The sequence below is a fragment of the Bos indicus genome, chromosome 1 (genome assembly GCF_029378745.1).
Source record: "Bos indicus isolate NIAB-ARS_2022 breed Sahiwal x Tharparkar chromosome 1, NIAB-ARS_B.indTharparkar_mat_pri_1.0, whole genome shotgun sequence".
NCBI lineage: Eukaryota > Metazoa > Chordata > Mammalia > Artiodactyla > Bovidae > Bos > Bos indicus.
The window spans coordinates 4,735,982-4,748,317 of NC_091760.1; the positions used below are offsets into that span (position 1 = coordinate 4,735,982).

At 45.6% G+C, this 12,336-nt stretch overlaps 1 protein-coding gene across 5 annotated transcripts in view; it reads left to right on the forward strand.

Moving 5' to 3' along the window:
• Positions 1-12,336, forward strand: part of TIAM1 (TIAM Rac1 associated GEF 1) — a 466,993-nt gene that overhangs the window by 42,658 nt on the left and 411,999 nt on the right. Inside the window, exon 2 of one of the 5 annotated variants that reach the window (XM_070785816.1) lies at positions 10,921-11,098. The exons of the other annotated variants lie outside the window; for them this stretch is intronic. The gene's annotated coding sequence lies outside the window, so the exon portion shown is untranslated. The remainder of the gene's footprint in view (positions 1-10,920; positions 11,099-12,336) is intronic. 5 annotated transcript variants of the gene reach the window in all.

Sequence of the window (12,336 nt, forward strand, 5' to 3'; positions counted from 1 at the left end):
AGCTTTTGCTAGTGTTTCTTTCTTCTTTTAGTTGGTGTTGTATGATATAACGTTGACCGTGTTAACGATTTTTAACCTTTTCCATTCACACTGTCGTGCACCTGCCACCACCGTCCATCTCTAAAACTTTTTCATCTTCCCAAACTGAAACTCCATACCCCTTAAACCGTAGCTCCCCATTTCTCCCTCCCCCTAGTCCCCGGCAACTACCATTGTATTTTCTGTATGTACGAGCTTGACTGTTCTAGATACTTCATGTGAGTGGAATTGGATAGCGTGTATCTTTTTGTGACTGGCTTTCACTTAGCATGATGACATCTGTGTTGTAGCATGTGTCATCATTTCCTTCCTTCGGGGCTGAATAATACTCCACTGTATGTGCACGTCACATTTTCTTTTCTATTCATCTGATGATAGTTTGTTTTCATATTTTGACTCCTGTGCAAGCATAATGCTGGTACAAACATTAGGTACACATATCTGTCTGAGTCCCTACTTTCAGTCCTTTTGAGTAGATAGAGACTCAGAACTGAATTGCTGGATCATTCATGATAATTCTATGTTTAATTTTTTGAGGAACTCCACATTGTTTTCCATGACGGTTGCACTAATTTACATTCCCATCAGCAGCGCACAAGGCGTCTGACTTTTGAAGTGATATCTCATTGTAATTTTGATGTGCGTTTCCCTAACAATTAGTGCTGTTGAGCATATGTTCATGTGTTGTTAGTGTTTACAATATTATTATTATTTGACAATATTATTGTTAGTGTTTATCCTTCCAAGTGTTTACCTTGGCATTTGTTTCTCTTTCTTTTTTTTTCCAGACTGTAATCATAGTCTATGCAAAACTGTGTTTGAAATACTCCGTATTTTCCACCAAGTGTCATCATCAATAGGTCTAGACTTGCAGCAAAAGTGCACACTCACCCAGTTAGTGCTGTATTTCGTGATGATTTTCACCACCCCAAACTCTTCTTCTTAGGAAAGCCAAGATGACTGGGATGTTAGCAGCTATCTGTCAGTAGGACCACGGGGCCCTGCACGTGGTAAATGCTCTTCTGGATTCCAAGTAAAGGCTCTGAGGTTTATTTTGCAGTGGAAGGAGTCTTCAGATCAGATCAGTCGCTCAGTCGTGTCCGACTCTTTGCGACCTCATGAATCGCAGCACGCCAGGCTTCCCTGTCCATCACCAACTCCTGGAGTTCACTCAGACTCACGTCCATCGAGTCAGTAATGCCATCCAGCCATCTCATCCTCTGTCGTCCCCTTCTCCTCCTGCCCCCAATCCCTCCCAGCATCAGAGTCTTTTCCAATGAGTCAGCTCTTCGCATGAGGTGGCCAAAGTACTGGACTTTCAGCTTTAGCATCATTCCCTCCAAAGAACACCCAGGGCTGATCTCCTTCAGAATGGACTGGTTGGATCTCCTTGCAGTCCAAGGTACTCTCAAGAGTCTTCTCCAACACCACAGTTCAAAAGCATCAATTCTTTGGCTCTCAGCCTTCTTCACAGTCCAACTCTCACATCCATACATGACCACAGGAAAAACCATAGCCTTGACTAGACGGACCTTTGTTGGCAAAGTCATGTCTCTGCTTTTGAATATGCTATCTAGGTTGGTCATAACTTTCCTTCCAAGGAGTAAGCATCTTTTAATTTCATGGCTGTAGTCACCATCTGTAGTGATTTTGGAGCCCAGAAAAATAAAATCTGACACTGTTTGCATTGTTTCCCCATCTATTTCCCATGAAGTGATGGGACCGGATGCCATGATCTTCGTTTTCTGAATCTTGAGCTTTAAGCCAACTTTTTCACTCTCCACTTTCACTTTCATCAAGAGGCTTTTGAGTTCCTCTTCACTTTCTGCCATAAGGGTGGTGTCATCTGCATATCTGAGGTTATTGATATTTCTCCTGGTAATCTTGATTCCAGCTTGTGTTTCTTCCAGTCCAGCATTTCTCATGATGTACTCTGCATATAAGTTAAATAAACAGGGTGACAATATACAGTCTTGACGAACTCCTTTTCCTATTTGGAACCAGTCTGTTGTTCCATGTCCAGTTCTAACTGTTGCTTCCTGACCTGCATACAAATTTCTCAAGAGGCAGATCAGGTGGTCTGGTATTCCCATTTCTTGAAGTATTTTCCACAGTTTATTGTGATCCACACAGTCAAAGGCTTTGGCATAGTCAATAAAGCAGAAATAGATGTTTTTCTGGAACTCTCTTGCTTTTTCTATGATCCAGAGGATGTTGGCAATTTGATCTCTGGTTCCTCTGCCTTTTCTAAAACCAGCTTGAACATCAGGAAGTTCACGGTTCACATATTGCTGAAGCCTGGCTTGGAGAATTTTGAGCATTACTTTACTAGCGTGTGAGATGAGTGCAATTGTGCGGTACTGTGAGCATTCTTTGGCATTGCCTTTCTTTGGGATTGGAATGAAAACTGACCTTTTCCAGTCCTGTGGCCACTGCTGAGTTTTCTGAATTTGCTGGCATATTGAGTGCAGCACTTTCACAGCATCATCTTTCAGGATTTGGAATAGCTCAACTGGAATTCCATCACCTCCACTAGCTTTGTTCGTAGTGATGCTTTCTAAGGCCTACTTGACTTCACATTCCAGGATGTCTGGCTCTAGGTCAGTGATCACACCATCGTGATTATCTGGGTCGTGAAGATCTTTTTTGTACAGTTCTTCTGTGTATTCTTGCCATCTCTTCTTAATATCTTCTGCTTCTGTTAGGTCCATACCATTTCTGTCCTTTATCCAGCTCATCTTTGCATGAAATGTTCCTTTGGTATCTCTGATTTTCTTGAAGAGATCCCTAGTCTTTCCCATTCTGTTGTTTTCCTCTATTTCTTTGCATTGATCGCTGAAGAAGGCTTTCTTATCTCTTCTTGCTGAACTCTGCATTCAGATGTTTATATCTTTCCTTTTCTCTTTTGTTTTTCACTTCTCTTCTTTTCACAGCTATTTGTAAGGCCTCCCCAGACAGCCATTTTGCTTTTTTGCATTTCTTTTCTATGGGGATGGTCTTGATCCCTGTCTCTTGTACAATGTCACGGACCTCATTCCATAGTTCATCAGGCACTCTATCTATCAGATCTAGGCCCTTAAATCTATTTCTCACTTCCACTGTATAATCATAAGGGATTTGATTTAGGTCATACCTGAATGGTCTAGTGGTTTTCCCTACTTTCTTCAATTTAAGTCTGAATTTGGCAATAAGGAGTTCATGGTCTGAGCCACAGTCAGCTCCTGGTCTTGTTTTTGCTGAGTGTATAGAGCTTCTCCATCTTTGGCTGCAAAGAATATAATCAATCTGATTTCAGTGTTGACCATCTGGTAATGTCCATGTATAGAGTCTTCTCTTGTGTTGTTGGAAGAGGGTGTTTGTTATGACCAGTCATTTTCTTGGCAAAACTATTAGTCTTCGCCCTGCTTCATTCCGTATTCCAAGGCCAAATTTGCCTGTTACTCCAGGTGTTTCTTGACTTCCTACTTTTGCATTCCAGTCCCTTAGGACAAGTTTTAATTTTTCCTTCGATTCAGATGCCTGTAAGTTTTTGGGGACAGCCTGTCTGTGACGTATATGACCTCATAACTCGGACCCTTCAATGAATGGGTTAATTGCATGGCCTTGATTTCTAAATAGAGAATAGTGTTTGTGTGGTGAGCACACCCTTCTCTCTTATGGGTCTAAATGTCCTTTTGTCTTTTCTTTGGAATCTTTAGAGCATTTTTTAGAGAGACAGTGTTCTGGGGTTGACTTTCCCAGGCCGTCCCTAAGGGCCAGGGAACCCACGTGTCAGTTCACGTGGAAGACATGCTGGGAAGATCAGACTGATGGAGTCTGCAGCTGGCCCTGCTCCGTCCCTGTGACTGGTCCACACCACCGCGCCCAGGTTTCCTCGTCCATAACATGGGGATAATATCTGCCACATGCACTGTTGTGGGGGAAAAGGAAATGAACTGATTAATCAGTGGATTAGTTTCCTAAGCCACAAATTTGGTGGTTTAAAACAGCACCAATCTCCCTCCCAGTTCTGGGAGCCAGAAATCCAAAATCAGGCTCACTGGGTAAAAATCAAGATTGTAGCCCCAGGCACACTTTCTCTAAGAGTCTATGGGAGAGCCTGTACCCCACTTCTCCCGGCTTCGGGTGACTGCCCGAATTCCTTGACTTGTGGCCTCATCACTCCTATCTTTGCTTCTGTGCATGCTCTCCTCTTGTAGCTATGAATCTCCCTATGAATCTCCGTTTTGTTAGGATAACCGTGACTGCATTTTGGTTAAGACCCTCAACTATATCTCTTGACACGTAAGGTAATGTTCACAGATTTTGGGGATTAGAGTTTGGGACTGTCTGAGGGGACATTTTTTAGCCTTCCACAATCAGCAAAAATAGTAACGGTATTCTCCACCAGTGATTTTGTGTGATTGGGACTGTCTTCAAGTTTCTTACATGGATTATCTGAGATCACAGGGTGGGTCAGGGAACAGTTGTGGCCTTAACCCCCATCCTGTGACTATTTCAGCCTCTGGTGTAGTGCCTGGCAGAAGACGGGAGCCCAGTACCTGATAGCTTACTGTATTTCCAATAATTTTCTGCTACACTGTGCTGTCTCTCATTCAGTTTTATTCTAATAACCCTTTTTTTTAAAAAAAAAATTAATTTGTTTTTGGCTGGGCTGGGTCTTCATGCTGCTCAGGACTTTTCTCTGGTTGTGGCGAGCGGGGGCTACTCTCTGGTTGCGGTGTGTGGCTTTCCATTGCAGTGGCTCCTCTTGTTGCGGAGCACAGGCTTTAGGGCAGGCGGACTTCAGTAGTTACAGCACGTGCGCTCAGTAGTCGCAGCTCCCAGGCTCTAGAGCACAGGCCCAGTAGTTGGGGGGCACGTGGGCTTAGTTGCTCCACGGTTTGTGGGATCTTCCTGGATCAGGGATTGAACCCGTGCCTCCTGCATTGGCAGGCAGATTCTTTATCACTGAGCCATGAGGGAAGCCCTGTCCATCTTTTCTTCTTCTTCTTCTTCTTCTTCTTCTTTTTCAGTCATGGAGGACTTAAGTTGTGTCGGCACCAATAGCATGTTGAGTTTTGCAGGGTTGAGCTTGGGATCCATAGCTCTGATGAGACAAGAGGACACGATGTCAAATATGGGTTAATCACACCTGGATATTAGTAGTTCCCTTCCTTTGGCACCCATGGGGACGGTTCAGTGGAGCCAGTGAATACCTCTCGTGGGACACAAAGCTGTGTCTTTCCCAACATTCCTGAATACGTTTTCACCTGCTCAGTGAATCTTAACTTGGATCGTGCTATGATTGGGAGCTCGATGTTCATTTTTCTTAAATCACTTGTTTCATGGAGATGTTACCCAATTCCAGTTTTACTCTGTAGGAATGGGTGTTGCTAGCATTATGTGCCTGAATGTATGTAGTGGCAGAGGTTTGATAGCCTGTAAAGTTGCTGATTTCACACTGTCTCTTCTGGTTTTAGAAGCGGTTCCTTAGGTTAATTCAACAAGTAGGTGTTTATTGCATGCCGGGCTCTGGGGGGCTTGCCAGATGGAACTCCTAAGCTAAGAGCGTAGAGGTGGAATAAAGCATTGATCGTAATCTACCGCAATGGAAGCCAAGGTTGAACGGGCATCAGAGCCTGATTTAACAAGAGACCTTGTTAAAGCACAGATTGCCGGCTCAGAGATAGAGATTCTGATTTAGCAGATCTGGGGTGGAGGGCAAGAATTTTGATATTGATGCTGCTGATCCAGGGACCACACTTTGAGAACCACTGTGCATGGGAGTCATGGATGACAGACTGTCTAACTCAGCTTGGAGGTCAGAAGGGCTTCCAAGAGGTGGAAGGGCTTCAGCTGGCCTTCAAAGGATGGGTTGGATTTTCCTAGATGGAGAAAAGAAGAGGGGGCATTCCAGGGAAGCGTGGTGTGTGTGGCAGGGTAGGGAATGGAAAGCCAGGTCATGATTTTGGAGGGGTGGCCCGTAGGTGAAGCGTGAAGAAAGATGCAAAGGCTGAAAACAAATTCCTGTGCCCTTGGAGCCAGCGTAGACCCCTTGAAGGGGCTTTTTTTTTTTGTTCAAGGATACAGGGATCTTACGTTTCTGTAAAAGTGCAGTCATGTCCGCAGAAAGCGAAGTGCCTGTTGGCGAACCTGACGAGGTCCTTCCGTCCACTTCTGTGTCAGTATCTTGAAATGGGTTTGGAGGCTCTGCAGGTACACGTGTGATACGAATAATGAGGGTTGGAAGCAAGAAATAATGTGGCTGTATCTCACTTTCTATCTCTCCCGACCTGGGACACAAGTTTTCCACTTGAACAAAATCAGCTTTGTTCTGTGATTCTCCACCCCACCCCATCCCCTTGCCAGCTTCAGGCCCCAGGAGGCCTGTTTCTTTCAGAGAGGGCAGCTCAGCCACAGGGGTGGGGACCACACTGAGACCTACAGTCAAGGGCTCTGCATTTCACATCCTGGAGGATTCCAGGACTGTGGTTGCATCAAGATGGAATCTTTTTACTTTCTTTCTACCTTGTAACACTTTCAGCCTCTGCATTCCTGACCCTGTGTATTGGTAGCTCACCTTTAGAACCCCAGAAGCAAGAACCTGGAATTTGCAAATTTTCTTGTTCAACCAGTTTGGTTGGATAATTGCCTTCTCGGTTGAAAGCAGTTTTTACTTTCTTGAGACCTGGGTTTGTATTATGTTTGGGGGCAAACATCTTTGATTCTACAGTGGTGGGGGGGTCGGTTTTTCATTTCTGCTCTCTGATTATGAGGTGGAAGGAATTGGGGGATGGGGTGGAAGAAGGGGGCTGTCAGAGAAGCTTTTGAGATACAAGGGGATTCACATCCTCCCCCCCACACCCTCCCCGCCCCCCCCCCCCCCCCAGTAATGTCCCTCTGTTGCACTCCTTTGGGGGAGTGTGCTGGAACATCATTTTTACAAACAGATCTGGTTTGATGTAAAGATAGCACCGAACAGGCATGATCCCTGTATAAGAGACAGACTCCTTTAAAACAAATTCAGAATTTAACTTTTCCAAGACAGGTGTGTCCGGGTTTCTAAGGAGCTTATTTTGACAGTCTGATTCCACTGTTAAAAAACATGGAAGGAATGACTAGTACTGAGAGGGTGACAGTTTGTGGGTCACCTGCCCTCTTGGTGGCTGAGCTGTAGTGATTCAGAGTTTGCATGGTGGTGATGGATGTTAATGAGACTTATTGTGGGGATCATTTGCAATATACACATACACGGAATTAAAGATATACACCTGAAACTAATATAATAATGTTGTATTCAATTATATCTCAATTGTTGTTGTTCGCTGTTCAGTTGCTGAGTCGTGTCTGACTGTTTGTGATCCCGTGGACGGCAGCATGCCAGGCTTCCCTGTCCTTCACTATCTTTGGGAGTTTGCCCAAATTCATGTCTGTTGAGTTGGTGACCATGTGAAATCGCTCTGCTGCTACTGCAGCTAAGGCGCTTCAGTCGTGTCCGACTCTGCGCCGTCGTGTTCAACTCTTTGCGATCCCGTGAGCCTACCAGGCTTCTCTGTCTATGGGATTTTACAGGCAAGAATACTGGAGTGGGTGGCCATTTCCTTCTCCAGGGGATCTTCGTGACCCAGGGATCGAACTTGGGTCTCCTGCATTGCAGGCAGACGCTTTACTGTCTGAGCCATCAGGGAAGCCTAAGTTGGTGATGCCATCTTCAATTAAAAATGAGTAAAGCAAGTTAGCCTTTTGCAAGATGGTAGCATTGAAACTCAAAAAGCAATCTGCTTAATGATGAACTCGGGCAACTGAAGTGGTGAGAAAACTGATGAGGAGAGCAGTCTGAACTGCGTGGTCTTCCCCACTGGGAAGAGTGAGGACGTTGGTTGCCTGGGTTTGAATTCCAGCTCTAAGACCCTAAGAAATCACGTGTCCAAAGTTAAGTGACATCTCAGGCCTTAGTTTCCTCATCTGTAAAATGGGTATAATACACATCCATCTCACAGGATAGTCATAGAGATTAAATGAGTTATTTGTGAAGAGCTTAAAATAGTGTCTGGTGCCTGGTACGTGTGTATGTATGCTGCTGCTGCCGCCTAGCTCCTGAAGTTGTGTCCGACTCTGTGCGACCCTATGGGCTGCAGCCTGCCAGGCTCCTCTGTCTATGGGATTCTTTAGGCAAGAGTGCTAGAGTGGGTTGCCATGCCCTCCTCCAGGGGATTTTCCCGACCCAGGAATCGAACCCGGGTTTCCTGCATTGCAGGTGGATTCTTTACTGCTGAGCCACCAGGGAAGCCCACGTGTATGTATGGAACATATATATGGTACATGTGTATAAATGTTTATTACAATAAATCGCTCTCTAGGACATAAGAATAATGTTGAAAAAAGTTAACGATAAACTTTTCTGACTTTTTAGCACAGAGCTTGTAGCCCACTTGAAACTCTGCTTTAATGTCCAGTTTTTTATGTAGTTTGTTCTAGAACATTCATGTTTTCTCTGTGATTATCTTAGACTTTGGAAAAGCAAAGAAGGCACTGGGAGGCTTCCTCAGAATTTAGTCCCTGACGTTAAATAGTGTGGGAAAAGAAAGCGCTGGAAGACTCTTGCAGAGGGTTGTTGCTATGGTTTCCCAACGGTGGGTTATAGAGTATTTGTTGGTTTATTTAAGACAGTTGTGATAACATTAAAGAAATGAAGTAGAATAAAAAATTTCAGTGCAGCCCACCTGATACAGTTGGTGCTGTGTGAGACATTTTTTGTGTTGCATACCTGGGTGGGCTGGGTTTACCATTAGACCCTAACTCACGGTCCTTCTTCGTGTCCACCTGCCAGCACGCTGTCTCGTGTCTATATCTGCCGGTCGGTTTGCACTGCCCATCAGTTTCTCATGGATTCTTTTTTTTTTTTTTTATTGGTTTTGTCCATCTGACGACCTCCAAAAATTAGGAGCTGCGCAACCTGAATTCCTAACCGAACCCAGCTGCATTCGCATGGATTCTCAAATGAGATTTTCTTAAAAATATTTTCTCCTTGTCCTAACAACCAGATGTTAAGTTTAGGGTTTTAATACTTTCGAAATTTTTCTTTTCTTTAGTGTTAAATTTTTCCATTTTGCTCTTCTCTTCCTGGAACTTTGGTGAATTTTGATGTTGCATGTGATCAGTCCAGAGTCCGGGAGGCCTGATCCAAGAGTTTTAGGACTGTCACACATAACTGAGAGACGTTTTGGTGACTTAACTATTTGTGAGGATCAATCAAACCTTTTTACAGCTTTGAGTCTATACCAGGCATATTATACTTTATAAATATTGACTGATTTGATTTTCATAATAGTACAAACTAGATGATATCATCACCATCATCGCCTTTCTACAGATGAGGAAAACTGAGGCCCCAAAGGTATGACTTGGCCAAGGTTGAGTCCTGGTAAGTGACAGGGCAGGGATCTAAGTTCAAGCATTCTGGCTATAGAGACAGTGCTGACAGTCACTCTGCTGAACTGTAAATCAATTTTTGAATTTTATTTGAAGCTAACTTGTACAAGGAGATCCTAAAGGAAATCAGTCCTGAATATTCATTGGAAGGACTGAAGCTGAAGCTGAAACTCCAATACTTTGGCCACCTGATGCGAAGAACTGACTTGTTGGAAAAGACAATGATGCTGGGAAAGATTGAAGGCAGGAGGAGAAGGGAACACCAGAGGATGAGATGGTTGGATGGCATCACCGACTCCATGGACATGAGTTTGAGTAGGTTCCAGAAGTCGGTGATGGACAGGGAAGCCTGGCGTGCTGCAGTCCGTGGGGTCGCAAAGAGTTGGACGTGACTGACTGAAGTGAATGTGTGCATGCGTGCTAAATTGCTTCATTGTGTTCGACTCTGTGTGACCCCATGGACTGTAGCCCACCAGGCCCCTCTGTCCATGGGATTCTCCAGGCAGGAATACTGGAGTGGCCTGCATTTCCTCCTCCAGGAGATCTTCTCGACCTAGGGATTGAACCCATGTCTCTTAAGTCTCATGCTTTAGCAGGTGGGTTCTTTACCACGAGCACCACCAGGAAAGCCCTTAAAGCTAATAGTTTGTTTGAACTGAAGTTTAGTTGATTTTTCGGAGAAGGCAATGGCAGTCCACTCCAGTACTCTTGCCTGGAAAATCCCATGGACGGAGGAGCCTGGTGGGCTGCAGTCCATGGGGTCACTAAGAGTCAGACACGACTGAGCGACTTCACTTTCACTTGCTTTAGTTGATTTAGAAAGTTAATAATTTCAATTGAGGCTTTCTCGGTATTGCTAAGTGGCTTCAGAGGTCTAAACCTTCAGTGCCAGCTGGGGCTCCTATGCTTAGTTCCTATGATTGCCCTAACAAAGTACCACAGACTGGGTGACTTCAAAGAACTCAGATTTAGGGGACGTCCCTGGTGGTCTGGTGGTTAAGAATCCACCTGCCAATGCAGGGAATACAGGTTTGATCCCTGGTTGAGGCACTAAGATCCCACATGCCACATTCCACATGCAACTAAGCCTGTCAGCAGCAACTACTGAAGCCTGAGTGCCGTAGAGCCGATGCTCCGCGGCTAGAGACGCTGCTCCGCGGCTAGAGACGCCACCGCAATGAGAGGCCCGCACACCGCAACCAGAGAAAGCGCGAGCCAGCAACGAAGAGCCCAGGCACTGCCACGATGACCCAGTGCAGCCAAAAACAAATAAATTAATAATTAAAAAAGAGAAAAATTCTGTGCTTTAAATAAAACATCATGAACCACCCCCTGCCCCCCCCCCCCCGCCCCCAAAGCCCTGAGATTTATTTTCCCACTGTTCTGGAGGCTGCAGGTTCAAAGTCAAGGTGTTGGCAGGGCTTTGCTCCTGCTGAAGGGTCTAGGTAATCTCTTCCTTGCTCCTAGATGCAAAGTTGCCGATAGTCCTCGGTGTCCCTTGGCTTGTCGGTTCGTCACTCCAAACTTCGCCTCTGTTGGAAGGACCCAGTCACGCTGGATTAGGAACCCACTCTCCTCCAGTATGTCCTCATCTTAGCTCACTACCACTGCAGAGACCCAGCTGTAAAATGTAAATGATTTACAGGTAAGGTCACTGTTACAGGCTGGATTGGGTGTGTGTGTCCCCCATCTTTGGGTTTCCCTGGTAGCTCGGCTGGTAAAGCATCTGCCTGCAGTGTAGGCCCTCCATCTTTAACGGCTGAAGCCTTACCACGCAGTAATACAGAATGTGAGTGTACTTGGAGACGGGGCCTTTAAAGAGGTGTCTGTGCTCAGTCCCTCAGTCGTGTCTGACTCTTTGCGACCCCATGGACTGTAGCTCACCAGCCTCCTCTATCCACGAGATTCTCCAGGCAAGAACACTGGAGCGGGTTGCCAGTTTCTCATCCGGGGGATCTTCCCGACCTAGGGATCGAACCTGAGTTCGAGGTAATGAAGTTAAAATGAGGGCCTTAGGTGGGCCCTAATTCAGTCTGACTGGTGTCCTTCTGAGAAAAGGCGATTTGGACACACTTACATGAGAGATGCATGGACACAGGAGGACACGGTGAGAAGATGGCCATCGACAAGCCGTGGGGAAACCAGCCCTGCCGACATCTGGATCTCAGACCTCCAGCCTCCAGAACTGTGAGAAAATAAATTTATGCCGTTTAAGCCCCATAGCCTATGGTTCTTTATTATGACAGCCCTAGAGGACAGACGATAAAGCATCTGCCTGCAATGCAGGATACCTGGGTTCGATCCCTGGGTTGGGAAGATCCCCTGGAGAAGGAAATGGCAACCCACTCCAGTATTCTTGCCTGGAGAATCCCATGGACTGAGGAGCCTGGTAGGCTATAGTCCATGGGATCACAAAGAGTTGGACATGACTGAGCGACTTCACTTCAGAGGACAGATAGTCATATTCACAGGCATGAGGCTTAAGACTTCAGAATACTTTTGGGAGGCACAGTTGAACCCACAACGCCAGGGTCAGTCACTCAGTTATGTCTGACTCTTTGTGACTCCATGGACTGTAGCCCTCCAGGCTCCTCTGTCCATGGGATTCTCCAGGCAAGAATACTGGAGTAGGTAGCCATTCCCTTCTCCAGGAGGTCTTCCTGACCCAGGGATCGAACCCAGGCCTCATGCATTGCAGGGAGACTCTTTACCTTAGGATGCTGGTTCTGGTCTTGGATTATATGGAAAGGCAGCTTTTGGCTTCTTTCCAGCTCAGCACTGATATATCTGCCTGAAAGAAATAAACACTCCTCTTGTGCCGGGGAGGGCCCTGGAGGCAGAACGCAGAAGCTGTCTGACTCATCCTCCAAGTTTGGGGGCTTT